The sequence below is a fragment of the Dermochelys coriacea genome, chromosome 10 (genome assembly GCF_009764565.3).
Source record: "Dermochelys coriacea isolate rDerCor1 chromosome 10, rDerCor1.pri.v4, whole genome shotgun sequence".
NCBI classification, from domain to species: Eukaryota; Metazoa; Chordata; order Testudines; family Dermochelyidae; genus Dermochelys; species Dermochelys coriacea.
The window spans coordinates 6,063,827-6,074,207 of NC_050077.1; positions in this window are offsets into that span (position 1 = coordinate 6,063,827).

Below are 10,381 nucleotides of genomic sequence, written 5' to 3' on the forward strand. Positions count from 1 at the left end.
CACCACCTTGCCACTATTCACACATCATCCTGTTTTCTGATAATGTCCCTTTGTGACATGGATGTTTGTCCACCGGGGAAAGGCCTGAGACCTGCCACACTTGTTTCACACGGGCTGCTCAGGAGCTGGGTAATCTTCCCATGCTGTCCAAGCAGGAAGAGATGCAGGTCAGGATTCGGTCTGACCTCTACAAGGGTCTCCTCAGCAGATCTGTTCTCTGCTCTTTGTGGGGAAGCTTTCAGATATTTCGCATGGCACCTGGCTTAATCCAGTACTTTAAATTCCTCATTTCAATGAGCACTAACCTAACCCCTAAATCCTTTCCACAACGTACTCCTAACACCCTGTCCCCGTGGACAATGAAGCAAGCAACATGCTTTTTCTATCCCCTTTCTTTTCCTATGCATCTCCTGAACAAAGAGAGGGTTAAAGGCTGAACTCTGTCAAGCTCATTTCTAAGACAACCAAACCAATCAAAGGGGAAGAGACAGACTCACTTGCTTTCTGCACAAATATTCCAGCACGCAAATGGCTAATAAAGTGGATAATGTATTGATTTAATCTTTAAGCAAAAAGGGATTTGCTGTGCTTCATCAGCGTCGAGCCCCACTACTTAGTCTGAGAGCATACGGTGCGCGCGCGCACACACACACACACACAATGGTACTCCAGTCACATGCCTCAATCCATGTGAGGGTAGTTCTGACACGGTGCAGGAGACATTCGCCCACGCAGATCTCATTAGTTGTCTAGAACAGGGAAGGAAATTAACATGACTGACTGGAAAAGTCTTAACCCTGATTTCTCCCACCAGCTACACACACACACACAAATTGGGGGAGGGAAAAAAGCTTTCAATAGAGGAAAATAATGAGGGACAGCGATGAATTTTTAATCTGGCCTGGAATATATTTGTAATGCATGGATTAGTGCTTTGGGTTTTATATATATATATATATATATATATATATATATATATATATATATATATATATATATATATATTAAGCCATGTTTCTTCGGGGGCTACAAGGCTAGGCAAGTTCTTTTGCTGACCGATGTTTAGGAGGGAAAGTGGGCAATAGAAGGGTCAATCGAATGGAATCTGAGTGCAGGAAAGAGAAGATTTTTCAAACGCATCAATGTTAGGCAAATGCCTAACTCGCACTGATTTTTCTCATTAGGTGCCTAACTGTCTTTGATATCACCCCCAAAGGGCTTTTAGGGAGTGACTTGTGCAGCTGCACTGCTCAATGGGGAGAGCTCCAGGGGAATTCTATCTCTGGGGTGGGAGGGATGCTTCTTGGTGTCCCCCAGCATGCAAGAGCAGTGTTCCCCCACTACACCCTTTCAGGAGGTAAAGCCTGTAGTAGCTTCTTCTGGAAGCCCAGTCAGCTCTACTGGCTGGCGTGGAATGGGTAGGGGGAGGGAGGGACATGCTCTGTACTCTGCTCTTCTCTTTAGTGTCTCTCCCATTCTAGGAGCACAAACCTCAGCAGTGCAAGGTGTTTTAACTGAACTGGGCTGCTGCACAGGGGAGGTTCCTTGCACCATCCCCCCTCACTCGCATGGCCCTGTACAGCAGGGCACAAGCTGGCCCACACTGTGTGTGCATGTGCGTGGAGAGGCATCAGGGGTGACTCCAGAAATAAGGCTGCATTGAATGTGCACAAAAAATGGGATTGAAATTTGCTTTTTCACACTTAAATGACTGAATTTGATCTCTAAATTTGGCCCAATACCTCTTCTGAGAGCTGGATTTTCCCCATGATTTTTCTTTTCTGCCCCAGAAAAAATATTTACTAACTTTTGCTGCAGAATTTTTTTGTTAAATGCTCCCTCTGATTTTTAGCCTGTTGCCTTCACATTTCTTCGGGTAACTCGAACTAAAGAACAACCATCTCCACAAACGCCCCTTAATTTGACAGACTTTGCCCATGTTTCACCAAGATGAATTCCTGGAACATTTCAGGTCCATCTGCTACTTTTCTCACCCTCCCACCACGGACCCCTGATTAAAAGGAAAATGTCAACCAAAAAACTGAGCACGTTTTTCCAAAATCCTGAACCATCAGTGTTGGTGTCAGTGTTCTTAAGAATGAGATGGAGCTAGATACATTTATGAATGGGATTATATTATTATTATTATTTATTCATATAATTGTAGTGCCTGGAGCCCCAGTCTTGGAGGAAGGCCCCATTGTGCTAGGTGAGGTACAAACACAGAACAAAAAGGCAGTCCCTGCTCCAAAGAGCTTACAGTCCATTGATGAGGTTGCCTGTATAGGAGGGCCTGGACTTGATGAGCCAGGAGGTCATTTCCCATCCTTTGTCCTCCGTTCCTACGAAGAGAATTCTTTCAAGAACCAGAGTCATTTGGGAGCGTCAGCTGCACGTGTGTGTGTTACTTGTGGGGTTGGGACTCTACCCATCCATACTGACTGTACTGTGTACAGTAATTTGTTACAATCCCTTGACATGCAGAGTAGTGAGACACACAAAGGTCTCAAAGCTTCAATAAGGGCCCAGACTCTGTGTGTGCCATTCCGTATATCGGCTCAGGAATGGGAGGACATTAGGCATCAAAGTGGCTTGAAGCCACCTTTGTGCGTCCCTCATTCTGGGCTATGCAGGGAACCTCCATGCTACTCGAAATGGCACCTCTTTATAATGGCCTCCTATGGGTCACTTAGTTGGTGCACTTTGGCCAGGCACCCTTCTCATCCTGTCCTTCACCCACCTCCCGACATCTGCACACCCATTGAGACAGGGAGGCAGGCGAGTGCAGAGCAATTATGTTAGCTCCACACTTTCTGGAGAGCTCCCTTACAATGGGAGGTGTTCTTGGAGGGCTTTTTAACCCTTCTACATGTCCGTTTTAGATTGCTGCTGCAGGGGGAGAGTAAGGGAGAATCTGGGTCAAGGTGAAGAACATATCTGAGCATCTAGCAAATGGTAATGGATATCATGGAGAAACATATAGCTAATGAGTTTGGGGGGGAGATCCTGTCTCTGGGCTAGGTGGTAGTGAATACTTAGAGCCAGGGAAGAAAGAGTAAATGGTATAAAGATAGGAATGCTGCCTTTGATTCCCCTCTTTTAATGTGCGTTTCCACACACCAGAGCAGAATGTTTTGCAGTCAAATGCAGCTCTCCCCGATTACTGAGACCTCTTCAATACTGTGCAGAAATCTGTACCATAAACCTATAGGAGTTTATATGGATTCAGTGTGCATACTCAGATCATCTCATTTCTTTGCTTTGTAACCTCACAGCTACCCAATCTCCTTCACAGTATAAAAGCACACTATACTGAGCAAATGTCCCCAGCCAAAGGGGGAAAGCACATTTAAAAAAAAATCCTGTTAAAAATTCAATGGGGATTTTCTGAGGCTGGGGAAATGTTACATCTCGGTCAGAGAGTTCTTTTGATTAGCCAGATTTTAAGAGGAATGGAACACTGTAAAAATTCCCCCGACAAAGAGATTGGTCCAAATGTTGATCAATAAATCACCTCATTTTCCTTTAAAAAAAAAAAAAGAAAAAGCAGAAAAATCTCTTTTTATTGCATTAAAAAGGTGAGGTATTGTCAGAAATTGCTGAAACTGTTCATTTCTTCAAGGCAGGGTTGTAAAAGGGGAAACACCTGAACTTCAGATGATAAAAGAATATTTCAGACTCTGGGGTGGAGGGGGGTGCATGTCTCACCAGGCCTGGGATTTCATTTAATGAATGTCAGATTTACACAGATCATTTCAGGAGCATCAAAGGTATTTGGCTAAACAAGACCAGTGGAAAATGACATACAGAGTCCGTGGTTTGGGTAAGAGGGTACTTCAGTCCGAGACTGCTACATTAGGTTCTTTTTATGTTCTAACATTGATTTTTATACACAGCCCATCCACCTAACAGTCCCTAGAGTCTGTGGGTTTAATGTGGCTGTTTCGATTGGTGTAGTCAGTCAGCTGCTGGGTGTGGAGCAATTCTCATTTGTTTGGGACACTCTGGTAGGGCCTGGGGTCACTGCCATTCTCTAAGGCACAAGGCAGGTGGGGCTACCCCACACCTGCCATTGACTTCAACAGGGCGAGGGTTTCACCCTTGGTCTGTGCTGGTGCAACTCCTATTTTTGTTGTAATGTAGCCTGTAGGGCCCAATCCTGCTCCCACTGGAGCCAGTGTTAAAACTCCAGCCGATATCACTAGTGCAGGATCGGGATCTTAAATAGAAACTGGGAACAGTGTCCTATGGTGGCTAATGGATTTTCTGTTCTCTGAAGGGTTAAATTCTGCCTATTCCCCCCACCCCCTTCAAAGCCATCAAGGATCCAGCGTGCAGTGGAATGATGCTGTGCTATTGCAATGGAAGGGGGTGAGGGTGTGTGTGTGTGTGAAGATTTAGGGAGCCTTGTGTGCCATGGGGGCTACTTCCACATCCCCGATGTTTGGTGTAGGGGTAAGTTGGGGATTGGAAGAAAAGGATGGAGGACAGATGGATTCACCACAGTGCCGATCTACTAGCAATCATCCCATGCACCATGGAGGCAATTATAGGAGTGGCTATTGCAACCTTAGGACTGATGTTTTGACCATGGGGTAACCCTACTGCCACTCCATGGCCTAGAAAACAGAGAGAGGAAGAGAGGAGGGGGAAGAGCTATTCACTGACTGTTCCCCCCTCAGATAGCAGTCTGATGGCTTTTGTGACATTCTCCAGGAGCGGAAAAGGGGGGGACAATTGTCCTGTGGCCCCAAGCACAGGGTCCCCCCAAAACATCTGTATCGGCTGTGTAAATAAAGTGAAATGGGAGGGGGGGCAGGGGTGGGGCCCCAGCAAACATGACGGGGCACCACATTTCTCTCAACTGACCTGGCTGTGGGAAGGTCAAGACGAACAATAGCCAGGATTCTGGCAGCCCACTTTGTAGCGTGGGGAAGGTATCCTTGCACCATCTCCCCTCTCGTACACCTTCCAGGAGCACTATGTATATTATCCCTGGCAGTGGCACTGTGTGTTTTAATGGCACCATAGTTAACACTGAGGAGCGGCATTCCATTCTAAGCCCTGATTTTTCAGTTAATCATTTATTTTTCCTTCCTTTCCCCGCAAATCTTCATCTGGGGCTTACCTTTCTTCCTTTGAAGGTGAATTGTTTTGAACCTCTTCTTGGGGAGGGGGGGGAGGGGAATCTATTTTTGAACTAAGCAATAATGAAAATTTTTAAAAATCCATTTTCTCAGTTTAAAAAATTGTTCGTTTGGATTTTTTAAATACACAGCATGAGGTTCATTACGGCAAACGAGGACCATCCTAAGACCCGTGCACTGCTTAGGTCCCACTTAAGCCCACAAAATCCAAGCTTAAGTGGTGATCCTTGCTCAGGGGCAAATTTTGCCCAGGAATAACAATAACAAGGGTTGTTTTGAATTGCCCTTGGAACTGTGTAATGCATGATTTTTTTAAAAAAAATCTATTTTAACTGTTTAATGGAGCATGAAGAACATAATCCAATTCATGTCCAGTTGATCGCTTCGTAATCAATAAGTATGCTGCATTCTCTACTGCAGTCTCCATATTCTGCTTTTTAACCTTCCTTAACAATCTCTTGTGTGTTCTTTGCTTTCACCAAAAGCTAAAGTTAAGAACAACAAAGAATAAAAAACTGGATATCCCAAGCAGATGTTTAACAGTACTACCAGGCAAAAACAGCACACAATTTAAGGACCTGTTCCTGCAGCCCGTATTTGCATGAATAATCCTCATGTGGAAAATCTAATTGCCAGTGAGACTATTATGTGATCAGATACCATGGTGATGGGCATGACATATAGACTTGAATAGAGCTTGTGTAAGAAATGAGGCTCATTCATGTGAATATAGGTCATAGGGACAGGCCCGTCCTTAAATTCAGGAGGTGGGTTTGTATTGAGGACAAATCCTAGAACTTAGGCAACAATCAAAGGAGTTGATCTCTAAAACACCAGACTAAATCATCAGGATCTAGTTCACTGCTCCCCATCCCCAAGAGAGGTACACCTGTCCCTCTGCTACTCCCGCATTGTTCCCTACCAAGGACTTTCTTGGGCATTGTTCAATTTAGTTTTAAAAGTCCCATGCAATTAGGCTTCCATCACTTCCATTCGGAGACTGTTCCACAGCTTAGTAGAACTCTGTGTCAACTGGCCAAACTTAGAAGTGAATTAAGTGTAGAGAGAGTCTAAACCAGGGGTAGGCAACCTATGGCACGCGAGCTGATTTTCAGTGGCACTCACACTGGCCAGGCCCTGGCCACCGGTCCGGGGGCTCTGCATTTTCATTTAATTTTAAATGAAGCTTCTTAAACACTTAAAAACCTTATTTACTTTACATACAACAATAGTTTAGTTATATATTATAGACTTATAGAAAGAGACCTTCTAAAAAATGTTAAAATGTATTACTGGCACGCGATACCTTAAATTAGAGTGAATAAATGAATACTCGGCACACCACTTCTGAAAGATTGTCAACCTCTGGTCTAAACTAGTGTAACAATATACCTACTCCTGGCTCCCCAGCTCATCCTAGACTCGTTTACACTCATGCGCATATCAGTAAGTGGGTGTAAGTAGATCTAGGAATCTAGGAGGAAAGAAGTCACACTGAAGACATGTCAGTCATAAGATTTTTCCCATAAATTCCCCACCACCCGGTTGAGCTGCTCTGATGGTTACAGTGGTGGAAATGCAAGCGAAGACTAGACATTAGCAATCATCGGCATTTCAAGCCTCATGTCATATAGATTTGCTCGGATAGAATTAGATGACATGCTTAAAATGCCATCCTGTCTACACTAGAGCTCCCCCTGGCTGCTAACGTCCGTGGAGCTGAACTGATGGTTGGCAGGATGGGAAATTCTTTAGACGTCCCCGGAGCACAAAGGAATCTGACTTCTGCCACTTTACGGTTGACGGTTGAACGTGCCCCAAGAAGTCTTTTTCCTAATATTTGTCCTCAATTTCCCTTACTTTATTTATTTTTAAACCTAAAGAAACTCCTTTAACAAATGTCTTTTCTTCTGGTGACACCATAACTTCATTATGGAAGGTCAGTTTAAAAATGAAATATCTGGGGTCTGAAAAGTGCCTGCTGAAGACTTATTTGATTGAGATTTTTTTTAAAAAAAGTTTTAAGCAAGTAACTATTTTATAAAACTGGAACTTGCTAGAAGTATGTAATGTATTTTTCACTAGTGCTGGGCAAGAAAGTCACTGCAGACTTACAAGAGTATTAAATAACACATGGGGAGTGATGCACTGTTTCCCTTGGAACCAGTTAAACATGGGGTATTTTTTGGCATGTAATTGGATGGCAAAGATGTATTGATGCTTAGGAAGATGTTGATTCTCCTCCTCTTTCATTGCAATTGGGATTTGGGGAGGGAGTTGAATGGTGTCAGTGGCTGATATAGGCAATGGCTAATCAATGCTTTTCAGGTTTCAGAGTAGCAGCCGTGTTAGTCTGTATTCGCAAAAAGAACAGGAGGACTTGTGGCACCTTAGAGACTAACAAATTTATTTGAGCATAAGCTTTCGTGAGCTACAGCTCACTTCGTCAGCTCATGAAAGCTTATGCTCAAATAAATTTGTTAGTCTCTAAGGTGCCACAAGTCCTCCTTTTCTTTTTGCCAATGCTTTTCAGGAGATAACAGCCAGCTTGGTCCACCCTGATTACTCAAGGGCACTGCAGCAATCCTAAGCGAATATCTTCATATATTTCATGGTGAAGATCAATTCCAGTCCCGCCCTTGTGGTGTGAGGTCACATGTTTTTTCTCCCAAGTAAAATGAGGCAACATACATTTTCTTCTTCTAGCAAGTTGGCAGTGGAAATAATATGGCTGGCGAGCCATTATGTATTTTTTTATGAGCAAGATAGTAAAATATTGAAATGGCAAAGTGAAGAGCAAAGGAAAACACCCAGGAGAGAGGATTTTATCTCAAAGGCTTTAATTGAGTGGTTTAAAACATTTTTATGGGGAAAGAAAGATGGTTTATTTTGCTCCTGTAATTATCTATACTAAATAAGAATGCCTCCTTTGAAAAGTGTACTTACTTTGAACTGCATCCTTATTCATGTGTATTTACTTGGGGTTGTATATTTTGTGGTTTTAACTGTGTAGAGGAGCACTAGATGTGTATCTGACTCTTTCATGTCCTGTTCTTTTTTTCTTTTTTCTCCTTTTGTTTTCTTTTCTGCCCCTTTAAGATTTTATTGACTATGGAATAATTTCATAACATAACACACCACATTAGAATATATTTGTCACAGCACGTTTATTAGCCAAATGCACTGAGCTCTGCTGATCTTACTTACATTGTTGTATAAATCAGAAGTCTAAACACACTGTGGGCCTGATCCAGTGCCTATTTAAGCCTATTAAATGACTCCCATTGACTTCATTAGGTTTTAGATTGAGCCGCTAATGAATTCATCTCCCACTCTCTTCACACAAGAAGCAGAACCCCTGATAGAGACACTCACTCAGGTATTTTTGTTTTTGTTTGTTTGTTTTCATAATGTTCCATAAGCTTCCAGGTGAACATTTTCAGTGGTGACAGTTCTTCATGTGATTTGATTTCTTTTCCTGGAGAGTCAGAGAGATACTGTAATTTAGAAAAATATTCTTGCAAAACAGTCATGTAGGCCTCTTCCACCTCCACCCCCCAAACCTGGGTGGAAATGCCCAGTGATGGAAAACATGTTTTATTTTGAGGTTTGGTGTATTTTGTACTTATTTAGATTGTTTTGTGTATGTGTTCTCCTCTTTTCTAAGATAGTGTTCTTGCAACCACAATAAGGATACGATACTAACAATGAGATGAGGAAAGCAGAATAGCTGGAACAAGATGCTACATTTACTGACAGCTGTAGATTTTAGAATCTAGGAACACAGGGCCAACTTGGGGTTAGAATGATCTGGGGGCAAATGAGAGGGGGAAATGCTTTATTAGAAGATGGCAGAGAACTGCTATGCATTGAGAAAGCTTTATACCCTCATATTATCTTTAAAAGTAACAGCAGAAGGCCCCATCTGCACTACTCCATGCACGAGGGTGCAGATGTGTATAAAGGGACATGATTTGGTGGAAATGACCCAAGAAGTGAACATGGGCCACGTGAAATCCAGCACAAGCTAGTCGTTGCTGACTGACACTGAGTGTCCTGTTCATATACCAGAAAAATGTGTTCCCCAGTGGGATGGATTCTGTTAGGCACATGTACATGCATAACTGTTTTCCGAGGCCAGATGAGATGTGCCTGAACTTTAGGGTGACCAAATGTTCTGATTTTGTAGGGACAGTCTTGATATTTGGGGCTTTGTTTTATATAGGTGCCTATTACCACCTCACCCTCTGTCCCAATTTTTCACACTTGCTGTCTGGTCACCCTCCTGAACTCTGAGACTGCCGGTTTTGTTGAGACTGATGCCAGACTGGCTTTTGGCAGGTTGTCTCACACCCCCGGTTTGGGGGAATAGCCAGACCTAGTAGTTGGAGGCCGAGTCCACAATCATGAGACAAGATTCAAGAGGCCGCTGGTTCAGGATACTGGGAGGTCAGAAGCACAAGTCGGGAATCAGAGTCAGGCCGGGTCAGGGTACCAGGGGTCAGAGGAAGACAAACTGGAGTCAGGAATCACAAACCAGATGCCAGGGTATCCGGAAGCATACAGCCTGGAGCAGGGCAGAGCCCAATTGTTCAGACAGTTTCTGGTCCTGCTGCTGCTTAAGTAGGGTCAGAGGGCCAATCAGCCACTCTGGGACACTGCCAATCAGACTTCAGGGGTGGAGCGTCACAGTGGGGCTGGGCTCCATGGGTCTCAGCTAAGCTAGTGCAAACAAGGTGGAGGGTTGAAGCATGACTGCTCCGTGAACCTTATGGGCCTAGGTTCAAGACCTGTGGGTCATAACAGCTAACATAGTCTGGATCTTCTTCCATTTCTGGTCGGGCTCATTTGCGGTCACTTTTAAAGCAGACAAGCTGCTCGTCCTTTTCTGAAGCAATCTCCCTAGCGCTAAGGAAAGATGACTGTGTATCAGACCTTCCTGTTTCTAATTTACACTTCTTGGGGAAGATGATGGGATGAGTTACATCAGAGCCACTGCAATCCCACGGTGGTGAAAAATCTATTTCTTTTAAGTCATTTTAGTGCCACTCCGACCTCTCTGAAACTTGAACATCTCTGTCAACCGACATAGATACATTATAGGTGGTAATGATGCAAGATTCCCTCGCTCCACTTTAGCAGCATTCAGGCATAACAGAGTGTGAGGAAGAAATTTCTCCTGCTGGGTAAATTTATCCCACAATTCCCTACTTCAAGGTTTCTTTCATCTTCTT